General features: G+C 34.7%; 1 protein-coding gene and 1 pseudogene across 1 annotated transcript in view; both read left to right on the top strand.

The window, feature by feature from the left end:
• The window catches only part of Hcrtr2 (hypocretin receptor 2), a 94,911-nt gene that overhangs the window by 30,545 nt on the left and 44,822 nt on the right, over positions 1–19,544 (top strand). The gene's annotated exons all lie outside the window — the stretch shown is intronic.
• LOC139706066 (lymphocyte cytosolic protein 2 pseudogene) lies at positions 239–17,912 on the top strand (annotated as a pseudogene).

Below are 19,544 nucleotides of genomic sequence, written 5' to 3'. Positions count from 1 at the left end.
TTCTATGCTGTCACCTAGAAGGGTTTCTCTGAGCTATTATTAATTTTCTCTCCCCTTGACCTCACTTCTCGATTTCCCAGCAGATATTCCTTCCCAAATAAACTACATTTGCTTGAATTTTTTTTTACCTGAAATTGGCTTCTATAGGAACCAGAGCTAAGACCAAGGCAATGAATAGAAACGTGGAAGTACTTTGTAGACTATTGCAGTAGTAAAGTAAAGGAAAGAGTCTGGTAGCATGGACCAAGATGATAGCAATGAAGATCACGAGAACTATCATGATCTGGACATATTGAAGGTAAAGCTAACATGATTTATTGAAAATCAGATTCTGATTGTGATGAGAGGGAGAGAGGTCAAGGATGTCCCCAAAACTATTTTCCTGAGCAAGCAAGTGGAAACTTGAATTTGAGAGAATTCAAATCCAAGAATATAAAAATTATATTTCTAAATATTTGAGTTTGATGAGTTTATTATATATACAAGTGAAAAATACAAACAAACACCTTAATATGTGAGTGGGGTCTGATAGAGAAATCCAGGTTGGAGATACATACTGGGGAAATGTCAACATGTACTTGATATTTGAAGTAATGAGTTGGTTGAGACCCCTACATATGTGAATACAGGTACAAAAGAGAAAACACCCAACTACTGAGATAAGGAGTATGCCAATAAATGTTACAGAGAGGGTGAAACATGAGAAAAGACTAACAATGGCCAGAGCAGAAAAAATCTGAGGGAGCTGAGAAATTGAAATGATGCAAGAAAGAGAGAGTAATCAGTTCAATTGCTACTAATAAGTTCAATAAGATGAAGAATGAGAAGAGACCATGGAACTTAGCATTTTGGAGATCATCATAACTCTAAGGAGAGGTTTCTTGTGTGTGTGTAGAAATGGTGGGGGTGGGTATAAATATAGACAGGATTCTAAGAGGAGGCACAGAGCAATGGGGAGGTAATGGATAATTTTTCAATTATTTCCAGTAGTTTTGCAATTAAAAAAAAATGGGGAGTGTTTGGAAGGCAAAATAGACTCAAGAGTGATTTCTTGAGATTTGTTGTTTTATGGTTATATATCTTTTGTATTTTTACTTAGGTTTGCACTCTTGTCCTGGCTGCATAACATAATACCTTTCCATATTGCTCAGCTAATAAATTTTTGCTAGCCTTTGTTAATCTCACACACTTTTATTATATTAGTACTTATATTTATTTATTTATTTATTTTTGGTAACAGGGATTGAATCCAGGGGTGCTTAACCACTTAATTATATCCCCAGCACTTTTTTTTGTTCGTTTGTTTTTGAGACAGGGTCTCACTAACTTTAAACAAAAAATGAACCCTAAATTGCTGAGACTGGCTTTGAACTTGTAATCCTCTGCCTCAGCCTCCCAAGATGCTGGGATTACAGGTTTACACCACTGCACCTATTTTTAAAATTTTTAATAATCTTTAATAAACAACAATGTGTTTAATAATGTTGACTACCTCTTTGACTTAATAAAGGCATGTTTCATTTATTGGAAACTAAGGTCTAAATAAATATTTAGGAAGGTTTTGAGAAGTATTTAATGATACTAATAAATAGCAAGTTGTTGATCAGAGAAACTTTCATATATTTTATTAATGAAAAAACAAGTTTTTGCTAACTCAGTATTTTAAATAAGTATGCATGGAGTTATACAAATTACAAGCTAGATTACTTTGTAAAAAATTGACACACTAAAATTGTGCATGTTTATGGAACACCTATTTGAATTCATAATCTTTGAAACAACTTAAAAGGTAAGGAGTAACAATAATTTTTAAAATGTAAAACTGAAAAACAACTTTAAACAAAAAATGAACCCATGATTGATCTTGCACCTTTGAGTTTTCTTCATCCCCTTTGAAAGAAAAGTCTTTGTTCTATTTATCTTTATTTTATTAAACTAGCCAAGATAAAGAACAGGGGAAGTACGCAGATATTCAAACCCAAACTAAAGTTAATGGAAACTGCTTGAGGCAATTAAGAGTTTAATAAGAATCTGATTTCTTTTACAAAAAGTAAGTGCAAGAAGTGTATTGAAAGACAGCATCTATCTACTGGCATTTGAAAAGCCAAATTTGTAAACAATAGTAGCATACCACAAGTGAAGGTCTCATATCCTTAGTTCATCCTAACTGGATCAAAACAATGGAGGCAAAATGAAGACATGACATTCATTAAAAGCACAAGAGATTTTAGATGTATTAATGTTGAGAGAAATTTTTTATCATTTAATTAGAAACTTCCTAATATAATCTGTTCCTTTTGAAAAGATCACATCAGACAAAAATATTCAAATGACTATTATAGAATAATTTTTGTGATTATTATTATTGACTTACTATTGATTTTAAATAGGTAAACCACAAATATGCACAATTTTAATGTGTTATTTTTTCAGTTTATAAAACCAGCCAGGTGCAGTGGTGCATGCCTATAATCTTAGCTGCTCCAGAGGCTAAGCAATGGTGAGGTGCTTAGCAACTCAGTAAGATGTTGTCTCTAAATAAAATACAAAATAGGGCTGGGGAGGTGGCTCAGTGATTGAGTGCTGCTGAGTTCAATCCCTGGTACCAAAACAAACAAACAAACAAATGAAAAAAAACACTTGTTGAGAGGACCAGAGACTTCATGATAGTCCTGCCTTTACAATTAATTGATGTGTGACCATATAAAATAAGCTTAACCCTTTGGCTTGGTTTACTTTTCTATAAAGTGGGAGGATTGAGATAACTTTCAAATGCATTTTTCCAATAAGGTAAAGGACATTTATTTTATATAAATGCATTCCTAGTTTGTAAAATAAAGACATTGAATAATAAAAGCATTTGCTGGAATTCTAAATGGAATATGTAACATGTGAAACAGAATGTTTTCTTTGCCATGAACTCAGTCAAACATAAAAATGGATAGGTTGAAGAATTCATCTTTTCTGCGCACTTAGTAATTAGTGTATCTCTTTTCAATAGTGTTTATAGCAAGTCTGAAATACAGATGTGATTGATTTGTTTTAAACCTTGGCATTTGAGATGAGCATAAAATTTTAATTTGATTATGAGCATACAGGATACAAGAACCACATTCATACTTTTGTAGGATTGCATTAGGATAAAAGGGTTGAAATAATATGGAGAAATTGAAGTTTACAATAGGGAAGAACTTCTAAGAATTATGGTAAAGTGATAAAACAGATTGAAATAATGATGCAAGCTCCTAAAAATGCAAATGTTCAAGCAATTCACTGTACAACATGCCATTACACCATAGATTTTCTTCCTATAGTTTTACGGTTTCTTCTGATAGGAAAATAGCAACAACTCACCTTTTCCTATCTTTTAAGAGGATATATTATCAAAAAACAACATGCAATTATCTAGTGTCACATGTCAAAATATAATCAGAATCCACTAAAAAACCTGCTGTATTGACAGATACTGAAAACAGTTTGTAATATCTGTGATCCTAAAAGAAATTTAGCTGTTTTTTTTTTTTTGTACTTTAATGACATTATCATGTGATATGGCTTTATACTTATGTTTGGATAGGCTTTGAACAAGCATGAATTTCCACCCTAATAAGAACATAGTCAACCTTTTTTAACAAGAACTATTTTTTTTGTTTAATAAAATAAGCAGAATTCCAAGTTTTACCTGCAGTGAAGAACAAATTACTCTTAAATTTGTCTTATTTATGTTTAAATCTAATCATTCAATGACATATATTTTGAGGAATGTTTATCCAGGGTGTCACCCCAGTCATCTATTGATTTCTGCTCTGATTCATATGGATGAAGTTGAACCTCACTCTGAGCTGGAAGAACCTCCTTCTTCCCATTTTCTGATGCGATGACATTCAAGACCTCCTTCAGATTAAATCTGTAATGGCATGCAGCCATGATGAGTATTTTAGGTACATTTAGATTGACTCCATGATGAGTTATGTTTTAATCAGCATCAGACTTAGATACACTACATAAATAAAGAAACATGCATTGAAATGACATTTGCTTAAAAGCATTATTTATTAGAGTTCACACAGGGCTAGGCAGAGGACTTGAAATCAAGCACTATTTTGAATTGCATTGTAGTTTAATCACGTCTTCAGGGCCTTAAATCAAGGTCTAGATGTGGATACTGCTGCTGAGGCAGCTCTTAGTAAGGAGATGTGAAGTACTGAAAATATGCACAAATTTAAAAATTACTTTTTTTTTACTCATAATGTTTCTTTATAGATGTATTTTCTCATTTAACTACTGGATACCACTGTAGGTTATGATAGTATAATTTCAAAGTAAACCAGAGTTTTCTAAATCCATTATAGTAGGCACCTCGAGGAAGTTGTAAATAATTATATTCTACCTACTGTACATTATCAGCATGCTTCAGAAAACATGACTGAATCTCTAGGCTATCTGAACACTAGTGAGTTACACAATAATGGAAGCTTTATCAGGCTACTTAAGTATCACAGAAAAAGTTAACTGATTAAAAAAATAACTTGGTAAAAATTATAGAGAGTCTCATTGAACAGAACAGTTCTCCCACAAGATGTCCTCTGATTTCTCTTTCAAAGTATTACCATTCAGAAACGAATTCACTGAACATAGCCTCTCTTACATTAATGATATACTGCAAATATAAAATGGATTATTAGAAATGTGTTAATTTTAAGGCAGGTATAATGAGATAAAATATTTGAAATTACTAAAAACATAATTACTAGCATTACTTTTTAGTTTGTTAATAACGTAATGGAATTTTTGGGATTTTCTTGCCTCAGATTGACACTTTTGGAGCTGGGAGTCTGCTCTCTGAATACAAAGAACTGGCTAGCCAGACTGTGTATGGCTGTAATTTTGATCCTTACTGACTATAGCAGGGATGGACATCTGCTCTGGGGTTACTCCAATTTTTTCTTAAAATTTATACTATGAACTTAGAAGCTGCAGCACTTTTCTGCCATAACTGAGATTAAAATAGGATGGATATTCATACTCCACTGCTGTAGTGGGAATGTGAGAAGATCAGTCCCCAGAAGAACAAATGCGGAGAATAAAATAAATAATCAAGGGGTCAGGAAAAAGATCAAGACACACAGAGATGGCCTTGATGGTTTTTTATTTCCTGCTTACAGTCTCTTCCGGTGGACAAATATAGTCCTATCTTGGCTCAATAAAATATGCCAGCATCCTTACAAAGTATTTCTATATCTTTTCATAAGTTAGAATTGGTTTCTTTTACTGCAACAAAATAAAACTATTGGGTACAACCTAATTTTGTGACCTTCCCCTGTATTTAAATTCCTATCTGAACATGATTGACATTGACTCTAGTTCAGAAAAGTATATTATCAAGTCGATTTATTCTGTATCACTAGATAATAAGATATATAAAAATAAATAAAATTCTTACAAGTATAGTAAATTTCAAATCATGAGTATCCTGGACCCTCTGTTTTAAGTATGTCACATGTATTTTACAAAACATCAAATGGTATAATTCAAATCACCATTTAAAAATCTACAATTAATACACTTCTTAGTTCTGGAAAAGGCAGTTGGTCTAAATATTGATGGGACAACACAGACTTTTTCACTATTCTTATAATTCCCATTGTACTCAGTATGTCATTTAGTCAATGGATTTTTTGCCGTCTATCCCTATTTGTGTGGAATAGATACATTTGGTAATGATAAAAGCCTCTCATGATCTGGCCCATCTTTTATGACTTCTTTTTTTTTTTTTTTTTTTTAATTTTTTTATTGGTTGTTCAAAACATTACACAGCTCATGACATATCATCTTCCATACATTTGATTCAAGTGGGTTATGAACTCCCATTTTTTACCCCAAATACAAGTTGCAGAATCACATCGGTTACACATCCACATTTTTACATAATACCATATTAGTGACTGTTGTATTCTGCTACCTTTCCTATCCCCTACTATCCCCCCTCCCCTTCCCTCTCATCTTCCCTCTCTACCCCATCTGCTGTTGTTTGATTCTCTCCCTTGTTTTTTTTTTTTTTCCCCTTTCCCCTCACAAACTCTTATATGTAATTTTGTGTAACAATGAGGGTCTCCTTCCATTTCCATAGTTTCCCTTCTCTCTCCCTTTCTCTCCCCCCACTCGTCTCTGTTTAATGTTAATCTTTTCCTCATGCTCTTCTTCCCTGTTCGGATCTTAGTTGCTCTCTTTATATCAAGGAAGACATTTGGCATTTGTTTTTTAAGGATTGGCTAGCTTCACTTAGCATAATCTGCTCTAATGCCATCCATTTCCCTGCAAAATCCATGATTTTGTCATTTTTTAGTGCTGCGTAATACTCCATTGTGTATAAATGCCACAGTTTTTTAATCCATTCATCTATTGAAGGGCATCTGGGTTGATTCCAAAGTCTAGTTATTGTGAATTGTGCTGCCATGATCATTGATGTGGCAGTATCCCTATAGTATGCTCTTTTAAGGTCCTCAGGGAATAGACCGAGAAGGGCGATAGCTGGGTCAAATGGTGGTTCCATTCCCAGCTTTCCTAGGAATCTCCATACTGCTTTCCATATTGGCCGCACCAGTTTGCAGTTCCACCAGCAATGTACAAGTGTACCCTTTTCCCCACATCCTCGCCAGCACTTATTGTTGCTTGACTTCATAATGGCTGCCAATCTTACTGGAGTGAGATGGTATCTTAGGGTGGTTTTGATTTGCATTTCTCTGACTGCTAGAGATGGTGAGCATTTTTTCATGTACTTATTGATAGATTGTATGCTTCTGAAATGGAAATGAGGAAAACCACCCCATTCACAATATCCTCAAAAAAAATAAAATACTTGGGAATCAACCTAACAAAAGAGGTGAAAGATTTATACAATGAAAACTACAGAACCCTAAAGAGAGAGATAGAAGAAGATCTTAGAAGATGGAAAAATGTACCCTGTTCATGGATAGGCAGAACCAACATCATCAAAATGGCGATATTACCCAAAGTTCTCTATAGGTTCAATGCAATGCCAATCAAAATCCCAACGGCATTTCTGGTAGAAATAGATAAAGCTATCATGAAATTCATATGGAAAAACAAAAGACCCAGAATAGCAAAAGCAATTCTAAGCAGGAAGTGTGAATCGGGAGGTATAGCGATACCAGATTTCAAACTGTACTACAGAGCAATAGTAACAAAAACAGCATGGTACTGGTACCAAAACAGGAAGGTGGATCAATGGTACAGAATAGAGGACACAGAGACCAATCCACAAAATTACAACTTTCTTATATTTGATAAAGGCGCTAAAAGCATGCAATGGAGAAAGGATAGCATCTTCAACAAATGGTGCTGGGAAAACTGGAAATCCATATGCAACAAAATGAAGCTGAACCCCTTTCTCTCGCCATGCACAAAAGTAAATTCAAAATGGATCAAGGACCTAGATATCAAATCAGAGACTCTGCACCTGATAGAAGAAAAAGTTGGCTTCAATCTACACATTGTGGGGTCGGGCTCCAAATTCCTTAATAGGACGCCCATAGCACAAAAGTTAATAACTAGAATCAACAAATGGGACTTACTCAAACTAAAAAGTTTTTTCTCAGCAAGAGAAACAATAAGAGAGGTAAATAGGGAACCTACATCCTGGGAACAAATCTTTACTCCTCACACTTCAGATAGAGCCCTAATATCCAGAATATACAAAGAACTCAAAAAATTAAACAACAAGATAACAAACAACCCTATCAACAAATGGGCGAAGGACCTGAACAGACACTTCTCAGAGGAGGACATACAATCTTTTATGACTTCTTTTCTAACTCTGCCTTTGGGTGCTATCGGTTTTCTCTTGTATCTCTAAACAGAGCACATATCTGAGCTTGAAGCATTGGCATGCACTGTTCCCAATATGGAATTGCCTGCTTGACCGCTTCAGATTTCCATTTGAGCACCATTTCCTCCAGGAGGCTTTCTATCATTCCCAATGTACTAGGTAGGATGTGTTCTCCCACAACTTGCTGAACTATATGCCACAGTGATACCTCCCTTTATTTTTATTTGTTCAATGGCATCTTTCCAGGTATCCCATGAGCATTATATAAACAAAAGTCATGGCAGTCTTGTCCTCTGTTTTAACACTGTTACTCTCTATAAGTAAGTGCTCAACAACAACAAAAGCATTACATTAAAAGACATGCACACAAGCACACACATACAGAGAAATACATGTCTTGATTCATAACCCAAAAATATGCTGAATGCCCAGAATTCATTCATAAATTCCTGGACCAGAACTGAGGATACAAACAAATATTGTGCTTCCTAAGAACCCTATGATGGTTGCATTTTTTTTCTGAGTACGATACCTGCTGCTGGTATGAACTGAAGAGTTGGGCTCCTTGAGACTCCACCCATTTGGAAATGACTCTAAAGCAGATGCATTTTGATAACTACACAAGTGGTTTCTCCCTGTCTCCTTACTATAGGAATCCCAATTTCTTTCAGGTTGAAACATGCCCAGATTCAAGGATAAGACATAATTACTCTACAGAAACCATATCAATCGTCCACTCTTTTCCAAATGTCTGGTTTGGAAGAAGACATGTCAACAAGTTCTAGACAAAGGGATTTAAGGAGAATCCAGTTTGGGAGCCTTAGAGAAATTTTTTTCTCTAATGTAAAGCAAAAGCAATACCAGGTGGAGATCCCTTTAGGACTCTTTCCTCTCTTCCTGGCTTCAATGCAGTTATGAAAGAGTATGGTACCTGGAGTTGAGGAGACATTTTGTAATCACATGATGTAAAAGGGAGGATGAGGGGCCATGTGGAAGAGTGGAGAGAGACCCTTTACTTCATAAAATGCTGAACCAACCCTAAGAAAGCATTCATCTGGATTCTTGTTACATAATAAGAACCTTTTTATCTTAACCTGTTCTCCACAGATGAATACCTCATGAGTAATGTAATCTTTCTTTGATCTAATAAAAATACACCTGATCAATGGCCACTTAGTTTAAACATCTAACTATCTACACTTCCTAAAGTAAGAAGAGGGTATAAAAGACCTGATTTGTTCAACAGGGAGAGCTTCCTAGGCTATTACATTGGCACTGTAGCTGTGATTCTTGATTTCCATTCTGGTATGTACCAGATAGTGGCAGAGTGACTCTTAAGGGAGAAAAGGAAATTAAAGTATAAGATATAAAAGAGAAGTAGGGTAAGAGAAGGAAGATAAGAGAGAAAAATAACAAGAAAAGGTCAAATCCTGAATGGGAGTAAGCATTACAGAAAGTAGATGCTTGAGGTTTTGAAAAAAAAGGTACAACCGAATAGAATGAAAAGAGAATACCAAATGACAATAAGTAGCAATCTTAGGGGTGCATAAAACTCTTAGTGTTTACAAAAAACAAGTTTCAATAAGTGACAATCCACTTTGTGACATCTTAAAATAACCAACATAAAGTGTAAATAATTACTATTGAATTATTTGTTATGAATCCTTCCAATTATTAAAAATTTGGGGGAGAACTAAAAATTAGGTATTAGTAATATGGAGAAATAAGAAGCCCAAGAATCTCTGTCCATGGAGACACTGATTCAAAAATAATAAATGAATAAACTCTTTGTGTAAGAATTTAAGAGGCCAGTGAAGAGGGTCTTGTACACTTGGTAAGTATAGCATTAGCTGCATTGAAGTCAGAAGGAAGCTTGGGGCACTTGCTCAGCAGTCACTCATCCAGGTATAGCAAAGTGACATCTGGAAAAATAAAATCTTCCAGCCACTGCTCCTCCCTGGGGAAGAAAAGAGAATACTATACATATGACCAATAATATGACATTTCTGGGGAATACACAAGGGAATATCATTGGCCTTGCCTGAATGTAAATGTTGGCAGAAAAGGGAGCCAGTTCTTGGGCTAAGAAAACAAAGACATCAGTGTAAATTAGCATGCATTCATTTTCCATAGTTCCTTCCCCAGCTCAGCACAGAATAAGCAGGAGGAAACTCTCAACTTCTATCTTCTCTTGTGGAGACAAAGAACCTGAGCACAGACTTACAGGTTTTAGAGAGGCTACTGGAGGGACAGTTTCCTATCTCATCTATCTCAGAGTACTTGTGGAACTCAGAACACTGAAGAGGGAGTATTTCTAAACCACTGTATGAGGCCATCATTACCCTGATATCAAAATCAAATAGTCACTGCAAGAAAGGAAAACTATAAGCCAATATTTTTGATGAACATGGATGCAAAATTTCTCAACAAAATAATAGCAAACTGAATTCAATAAAACATTAAAAGGATCATACATCATGGCCAAGTGGAATGCAAGGATGGTTTCACATAGGCTAATCAACCCATATGATACACTGCATCAACAGAGTGAAAGGTAAAAATTACATGGTGATCTCTATTGATGTGGATAAAGCACCTGACAAAATTTAACACTCTCATGATGAAACACTTAACAAACAATCAAACAAGACCTGTACCTCAAAATAATAAAAGCCATAATTGTAGAGTCCACAGCTAACCTCATTTTAAATAGTAAAAACCTGAAAACTCTTCAACTAAGTTAAAGGACCAGGTAAGGGCTCTTGCTCTTGCCACTTCAACAAAATATACTACTCAAAGTCCCTGCTAGAGAAACCTGATAAGCAAAAAAATAAGAGTCACTGAAATCAGGAAAGAAGTAAAAGTGCCTATGTCTGAGATGACATTATTTTACATGCAAAAAGGCCTAAAAATTACACAAGGAAACTCTTAGAACTAGTACACTCAGCAAAGTTTTCAGAATATAAAATCAACAGAAAAATCTATATAATAATAACAAACTATTTAGAAAACAATTCCCCATCACAAATTTTTATAAAGAATGGTGAGGAATAAAATCAAATAAGAAGGTAAAGGGTTTATATACTAAAATCTATAAAACATTGCTGGAAGACACAAATATATGGAAAGGCATCCTATTCATGAAGTGGAAGACTGAAGGCTGTGAAAAGGCTCAAATTACCCAAAGCAATCTGTGGATTATGTGGAATCCTTATCAGAATCCTAATGGCAATTTTTTATTGAAGAAATTGACTTTAAAAAACCTAAAACTCATACGGAATGACAAAGTGCACATAATACCAATACAATCTTGAGACCAAAATACAAAGCAAGGGATCTCACAAGTTCTGATTTTAAAACATATCCCAATGCTATAGTAATCAAAACTGTATAGAATGGCAGAAAAACAGATGTGTACACACACACACACACACACACACACAGTGGAATATTATTCAGCCTTTAAAAGGAAGAAAACCCTGTCTTTTGCAACAACATGGTGAACCTGGAACACATTAGTTTAAGTGGACTGAACCAGACCCCAAAAGAGGAATACTTCGTGATCTCGCTCTCATATGAAATTTTAAAAAGTCAAACTCACAATAGAGAATACAATAGTGGTTACAGGCTGAGGAATGTGGGTTATATGGCATTGGGGAGAGGCTTTCAAAGGATATGGATTTGCTGCTATATCTGGGGAACAGATTCAAGAGAGGTATTGTAACATGGTGACAGTACTTAACAATAGCAGACAATGGTTAAAGCAATGCATTGTATTCTTGAAAATTTCTAAGAATAAATTGTACGTGTTCTCTCTCCTAAAACATAAGTATAACAGGTCCTGCATATGTTAACTAGCTCAATTAAACCATTTCACTGTGTATGAGTGTATATATATATATACACATGTGTAGTTCGTATGTATATGATTTTATATATATAGTTCAAAACATCATGGTGTACACAATAATTACATAAAATTTTTGCATTAATTAAAAATAAATACAAATAATACAATTTTTAATATGTGTGGTGAAATAAAATTAGGAATTAGTGTATGAAATTTTATTCATAGTTTGTATTATTGGCCTATGTTCACAGAAATGTTTCTTTCCATGATGACATTACTCAAATATCTAATAAATGGCTTCAGGAATGGTGTGTAAGGACATTTTTACCTACCTACTTATGATTTTTATCCCCATCAGTTTTTGGAAAACAAAGTATGTTCTGCTTATGCATGCCCTTTCTTCTGGGAGTTGGATTATCGACTGTTCTAGAATAATGATGTAGAGCTCTGGTGCCAAGTGGTGTGGGGAAGGCATATGCTTTGCTGCACACAAGGAATGTGTGGGCCAAGTCAATAGCCCCCTAATTGATTCTTGAATATTCTACTACAATCTATGTGTAAGGCAAATGTGAACACAGAGAGGCACCCCTGATTCTTTTATTCAGCAATGTTCAAGCACATGATAATAGTAATTCCACAGGCACAGGCTAATAATTTAAACACATAAAAAACAGTGTTGTAATTAATAAATCATAAATGCATTTCAAAGATTGACTCTGATCAAATTGAGATTGTAATTTAGTATTATCTGCTATTAAATGTCTTTGATACTCTTTGCTTTATATAAGGATTTTCATTCTTAAATGTTTGGTAAGGCCTATTTCATATGCTTATTACTGACAAGACATTTTCAAAATCTTTTTATTTGGTCCTCATCACAACTCTGTAGGAAAGACAGTCTACGCTGGTTGGGGCATCTTTCCCATTTGGGCATCCCTATGTTATGAGAAAGGCAAAAAGTTTAGTAACATCGAGTTGTATAATTTTGGGGAGATTTATAAGAGCAGCTGGCATTAAATGTCACCAGCGAAAATTCCTATCCTAATTTTCTGTGACATGTAAAACATTAATATTTTAAGATGTTTGTTTTACTAGAGAATTCTGTACTGCATAAAAAATTGTTTCTGTACATCATGCACAATTAAATATTTGACAATTGGCAGTCTTTATCTGTTCTAACATTTTTCTTTCCCCATAAAAATATCTGTATTATTGCAAGTGTAAGTACAGTATCAGATGCATCTCTGTTTTCTACATGGTACATTGTACTTCATTTAAAGTAGATGCTCTTGGTTACACTTGGTGAGGAGAATAGGGACCGCCAAACCTGGAGAGTCAATTTCTATTGCAAACAAATAGAAAAAGAAAAGATAAATGGAATTAAAATGAAATTCAGATTTGAGAATATAGAAAAATCTATGTAATGAAGGTACTGATATCCTGGGACAGACTTATCTGAGAAGACAAATGAAGGTGGGCATAAATTATTATTTATCCAAATAACTGCTATCTTGGTAGTTAGGAAACAGATTATTTTAGGACCTGATCAGAGTCTGGAAGATGATTCAATAAGTTGGTTTATTTGGCCCTAAAGCACGGAGACAGACCGTGAGGGAGGAGTTAATTAAGACTTGAACAAATGCAGGAGTCTTGGTTGAGGTGCTGAGAGAATTTCCAGGACAGTGATGGGGAATAGAATCTCAATAGAAAGAGCATGAGGACTTAGAGCATAGCAGGAATAATGGCTGGACAGAGAACCAATAAGTCAGGCAGAATCCAGGCAGAGAAAAGGTTTGAATTTTGTGTGTCAGAGTTGATCAAAGAAAGTGAAATTGTGGAGAACAGAGAATGTTTAGTTGTAACTTCAAAAGAAAATAAGAGTTTAATAAGATATCAAAACATTAAAGTTTAATATGTAATACCATAGAGTTTGGCCTCCAAAGCCTGTGAATTCAGTGTGTGATGCTGCTTCACAGCCTCTTTGGCCGGAAATGTAGACTGGAGTGTAAGAATCTCTGCATCTTACAGGCCAGGACTCCTGGTAAGTTTGGGCCATGGGGCTTCTTCAGAGAGCATGTTGACAAACATTATAAATAAACCCAAAATTTCCAAAAACATGCACTAATATTTTTCATTAATCAAACAAATAGTCTCTAAGATCTCAACACATTCATTTTGCTTTAGAGTTCTCATTTGACTTTCTATATCAAGTGGAAACAAATTTCTTAGACAATTAGTAAGCTCACTTCTATTCTTATAACTTTTTAGATTGAACAATTTAATTTTTCTACCTTGTTTTTCCTTAAACGTCTCCCCAAGACATTTAAGGAAGGACATTTTCAAGTTACCTCTAATTTTTTATTTGGACAAAATATTTTAATGACAGTAAGCTGAGAACACAGAAATAATTTACTAAAACTCAAATTTTTAGCATTTGTTTGGGATGCACTCAGAAATAAACTACATATTCACATTCATTTGCCATGCAGGCCTACTGCACAGTTTTGGTCACCGTGCATGTGATGAGGCTGATTTTCATGATGGAGTGTTTAGGCATAGAGTTTTTGCAAATCAAAACCACAATGAGATATCACTGCACACCTATCAGTATTGCTATGATTAAAATAAAGAACACAACCCCAAAAATAACAAATGATAGCAAAGAACGTAGAGAAATTAGAACTTTAGTACACTGTTGTAGAAATATAAAATGATGAATCCATTGTAGAAAATTTTAATTTCTTGAGGAATTTTTTTTTCCTCAAAAAATCAAAAATACACATATCATATGATCTAGCAAATCTGTTTTAGGGATATGTATCCAAAAGAATTGAAATCAGAATCTCAAAGAGATATCTGTACTTCTATTTTTTATTATACCGTTATTTATAAAACAATCTAAATGTCCATGTCTGGATAAATGGATAAAGAAAATATTGTGTGTATTCACAACCGAATATTACTCAGCCTTGAGAAAAGAAAAAAAATCCTACTATGTACAGTAACATGGATGAACCTGAAGGACATTATTCTTAGTGAAACAAGCCAGACACAGAAAGACAGGTATTGATTTTATCTTACTTTAAAGTGGAATCTAAAATAATTCAACTCTCATAGAAACAAAGAATAGAATATTGGTTACCAGAACACAAGGGGAGAAATGGGATTTACTATCCAGTGAGTATATGGTTTCAATCATACAAAAATGAGTATGTTCTAGGTATCTTTTCTACCACATTGTACTTAAAATGATACTACAGTATGTGTTTAAAATTCATCTCGAGGGTAGATACAATGTTATGTATATTACCATAATAAAAATAAAATAAAATACAGCAGTACTTACATATGCTGCTTCAAAGAGGTCAGCTGAGTGGGAATAGAAGTGGAAGTCTTTTAGAGTCCTATGAGGGAAGTGGGGTGTCCTAGGGAGTCAAATGACAGTAACTGTAGTTCTCTGACTTGGAAGGCGCCAACCCAAACAACACTTGTGTTCCTTAATTATAATTTAGTGGAGACACCATTAGAAGGAAGAGTGTATATCTCCTAACCAGGATATGGCTGAACCAAGAATATAAATAACTTTCTTTTAATCCCACCAAAAACTTATTTGTTCTGTTTTAAATTATGAATTGTAGACCTACATATGATAAAGTACTAATATTTGCCTATGTGCTTAATAATTCTTTATTTAAAGGGTAGTATGATACTAAACTCTGTAATAATAATAATGTCAACAGTAAAGCAAATAAACAAAATGTTTAATATGACAGACCCCTTAGAGATTTGTTGTGCAAAATATATTTCATGAAGCAGCCATAGCCATCACCTGCCTGAGAAACTTCAGTCCTTTCGATACCGTACTTTAAAATATTTAACAGGAATTAAAAAAAAAAAAAAAAACATGAGAAGAAATACTGTCCTCCTGAATTAAACAATTCTAGGATGTATTTTAAAAATACACCAAAACATTTTTCACTGTGATCTAGCCTAATGAGTGACATGTATTAGTTACTATATAAATTTCCATTTCATGTGCATTAATGCCTGAATACTGAAATACCAGATCAGAATTATTCAAGCCACAGTGCAGTTTATACTTTTCACACAAAAAGTTTTTGTATATTCAAAGCTTGCTTGATTGTAAGCTTGAAATACTATCTTCAGTAACTATCTTTTGAAAGAATGGATTGAAGAATAAGAATTAGGTGAAAACTCAAGAAGTGTACTCAGTCATCTGAATGTTATTATCCAAGGAAATAGTTCAAAATTCCTTTTCCAGTTTGTTTCTAACTAACAAGGCCAAGACCCATTCACCTTATCTCTGCGTGGAGTACTTTACTGGGAACTATGAGACAGTGAGACAGATAATTCATTTAATCATTTCCATACTTAGCCCAGGTAATTACTGTTCCCCATAGCTCCTAGGTCCTGGGGCTCTTGCCACTTTTAGACCAGTGTGTCATTCAAAGATATGGTTTGGGCAAGCACTAGGAAATAGATGCTGTATTTCTAAAAAATATGATACAAATAATACCAAACTCATATTAGTCATCTGCAGACATTTCAGTAATTAAGCAAAAATGAATGAAATTTGTAAATAACACTCACATATTTATAATGGGCATAGACTTAGATTCTATTAAGGGTACTTTTTAACTTTAAACCACAAATATTTCAATACCGATTTCCATTATTTCTTAAGTTATAGTTACAAAAGTTGATATGCATGGGGAGAATCATAGTCTCTCTTAAGAGGAGCAATGATAAAATATCCATATATTATCATACACTAAAGGGCCACCAGTGGGGCAAGGGGACTTGTTGGGGGCAAGAATTAAATTAAGTAAAGATATGAACAAGTATGAGAGCAGGAGCATTTTCAAGCCAACCCCAAGTCCATCAGCTTCCTGAAGATAGAACACCATGAAGTAACCTGGGCTGGGCATCTTTTGAAGAAGATCACTATGCGAGTCCCAGTGACAGGATAGGGAGGATGATGGAGAATGTGAGTCTCCCAACCTGGACTAGTGGAGGCCATATAAGTTGTTGATTGCTAACCACCATCCTCCAAAAATGATGAGGCTCTGCAGAACTCCATCCTACCTGCCCAGCCTTGTCCCAACCAAATCATGTTCTATATAAGTTTCCATTTTTTATATAAATTTTCATTTAATGTGCATGCTCCAAAAATGTCCCCCAGCCTTCTGGTTCCTCAAAGATGCATGGCTGCCCTCTTTGTCCCAAAAGCCAGAATCACGACTTCTACTCACTCAGTGCCACCACAAAGAGCCTAGCAAAAGTAAAACCCAGAAACAACAAAGCTCCCTGCTTCTTCAGTAGAGAGAAGTATACCACCTCCCCCTCTGTCATTCATTAGCCCACATGACAGAAAGCCCACACCTTTCATAGTAAAAAAAAAAAAAAAAAAAAAAATCAGTGTTTTCTGACAGGCCCTGCCCTCCAGCAAGAAGGTCTCTCATGAAGCATTTATCCAAGATACAAAAACCTCCTTAACCTCCAATCACAGGCATTAAAGAAATAGCGCCCTTCCCGGGAAGCCATCAGTGTTGAAGCATGGATGAGGGACAAGAAAGAAGAGAGAATGATGGAGATGATGTGCATTAAGAGACTCTTGACCCAGCCATTGTTACTTTCTATGAGCTCCCATACTTTTCCCTTCAAGTCAAATCCCGAGTGCTTTCTCCCATCATTTCACAGGGCCAGCGCATTCTCAAAAACTCAAAGTCCCCCACAGTACCCAACTGTTTCTCAAGGCCCTAGCAACAGACTACCTCTCAGAGCCAAAGGGAAATAATTTCCCTTACTTCTGCCAAACAAACCTTAGCTGTCATTCTCTGGAGATGAAGATAATTCATTAAACAAGAGAGCTACATTTCTTACTTTACCTGATCAGAGGCAGCAATTGCTCTTTGAAACATAAATGAGAATGGCACTTTCCTAGCTAGAGACAGCTCTACAAAACGATACCAATTTGTACATCTCTTGAGGTTGAATGAAGTTTGCAACATTCACATATGTTATCAAGAGGAAAGTCAAATACACTTGTTGGGCACTAGACTCCAAAGGAAAGAAGACTTTGGGTGCATATCAGACACTGACATTTCAAGAAAATTTCACTTCTGCTCATTGATGGGGAAAACTGAGCTTCCAGATGCCAGTGCATTCACACATGCTGCAGGGTACCCATAGCCAGTTGGTCAAACAGGCAAACCATCCTCCTGCCTCTTTTGCCAACATAGAGAGTTCAATCAGCCTTGGCAAGCTGGCAAACATTTCAGACTGAATCAGACACCTCCATGTGGATACAAGAGTTTGTACTTTCCTTTAAGTGCAGCCTTTGAAATAAAGACCGTCAAATACCTCACAATTTATTCTTTAATGTTTATAAAGCTCATGCATAATAAAACTGAGTCTTTAAATGTAGTGGTGCACTGTAATAATTCACTTAATAAAAAAAGGATTTTTGGATACCCATTTCAAAGTACAGTTTACACAGCTACAGAAATAATTTGGGGCAATTTTTAAGATACTTTGAAACAGTAGTAGTTTTGGGTAACACACACAAAAAACTAATGTTTAAAAATAGCCAAAGCTTTGTCAGTTAATGGTAATCATCTGTTTTATTACACAAATTTGAAAATGACTGAAATTCATTTTCTCAGCAGCAATATTTTAAGAGGTTTCAAAAAAATATAATTTTTGGCTTTCTTAGTGTACTTTTTAACAAAAAGATAAATGCATGTTGAAATAACTTACTAGCATTAAAATTGTCTTTTGCTTTAAAAAAATTACACATTTGATCATTCTCTTTGTTTTAATGGAGAAAAGAATTAAAAAGAATAACTCACTTTATTTAACTGAACAAGGAAAAGTGCCCAGGTTGTTAATTTCTGAATTAAAACTATGGTAGTTACACATTTTTTTTTTTTTTTAGGAAAAACAAGCAAGGATTTTTTAAAAAAATAAATTTCTACTTTATTGTCTTTTCAAATTAGAAATGAATTACTTAAATGTGGAAGATTCAGTTGGTATAAAAATGTGTTCAATCCTTGAAAAATGAATGAAAGAAAAGAATGAAGGAAAAAGATTTGCAAAACTGTGAAGTGCTAGGCTACTTTTACGATCCTTGCTTGAATAAATGCTCTATCACCCATGTAGAGTCTCTTTCATCATATATTTCATTGTTGCTCTAAATTTGACTACACCTCACTATGTATCCTCATGGATGTTCTGTAAGTAAATCAAATTTAACATGTTCAAAATAAAACTCATAATCTCTTCACCTCCATCCTTCCCCTCCCACTGTGATCAATTTCTCCATTTTGGTTAATTGTCCACCATCTTCCATGGAACAGATGTGTCCTAACCCATTTTCCTAAATGCATTTTTGTACACAAAATGCTTCCTTTTTTTATTTCAAATATCTATTCTGACAAAAAACATTTGGCCTGAACATATAATTAAAAACTTAACAATACTAATAGTTGCTTCAAAGAGCATCCTGTCTTTGTCAATGTGCAACTATTTACATTAATTTGCATGTAATTCACTTTCATGCCCATTCACTGGGGTATGGATATTACTGAGTCAGATGGGCAATTAATTAATATAATCTTTACATATTCACTTATTAAAATGCATCACACAGTTCCTAATTCCTTGGGAGTTCTCACTGAATCCATGGGATGTAAATTTGAAGCAGCTGTGGCTGTTTATGCCATTGCTCTTGCTGTTTAATGGAGCCAGGTGGACACACTCGTTATGGTTTTTTTCCTTGCTTAGAGTTGAAATTGAAACTCAGTGCAAACTCTAACACCAGGA

Source organism: Marmota flaviventris, chromosome 6 (assembly GCF_047511675.1).
Source record: "Marmota flaviventris isolate mMarFla1 chromosome 6, mMarFla1.hap1, whole genome shotgun sequence".
Classification (NCBI taxonomy): domain Eukaryota; kingdom Metazoa; phylum Chordata; class Mammalia; order Rodentia; family Sciuridae; genus Marmota; species Marmota flaviventris.
Note: the sequence above shows the minus strand (reverse complement) of the source record. Positions and strands in the feature narration are given on the sequence as shown.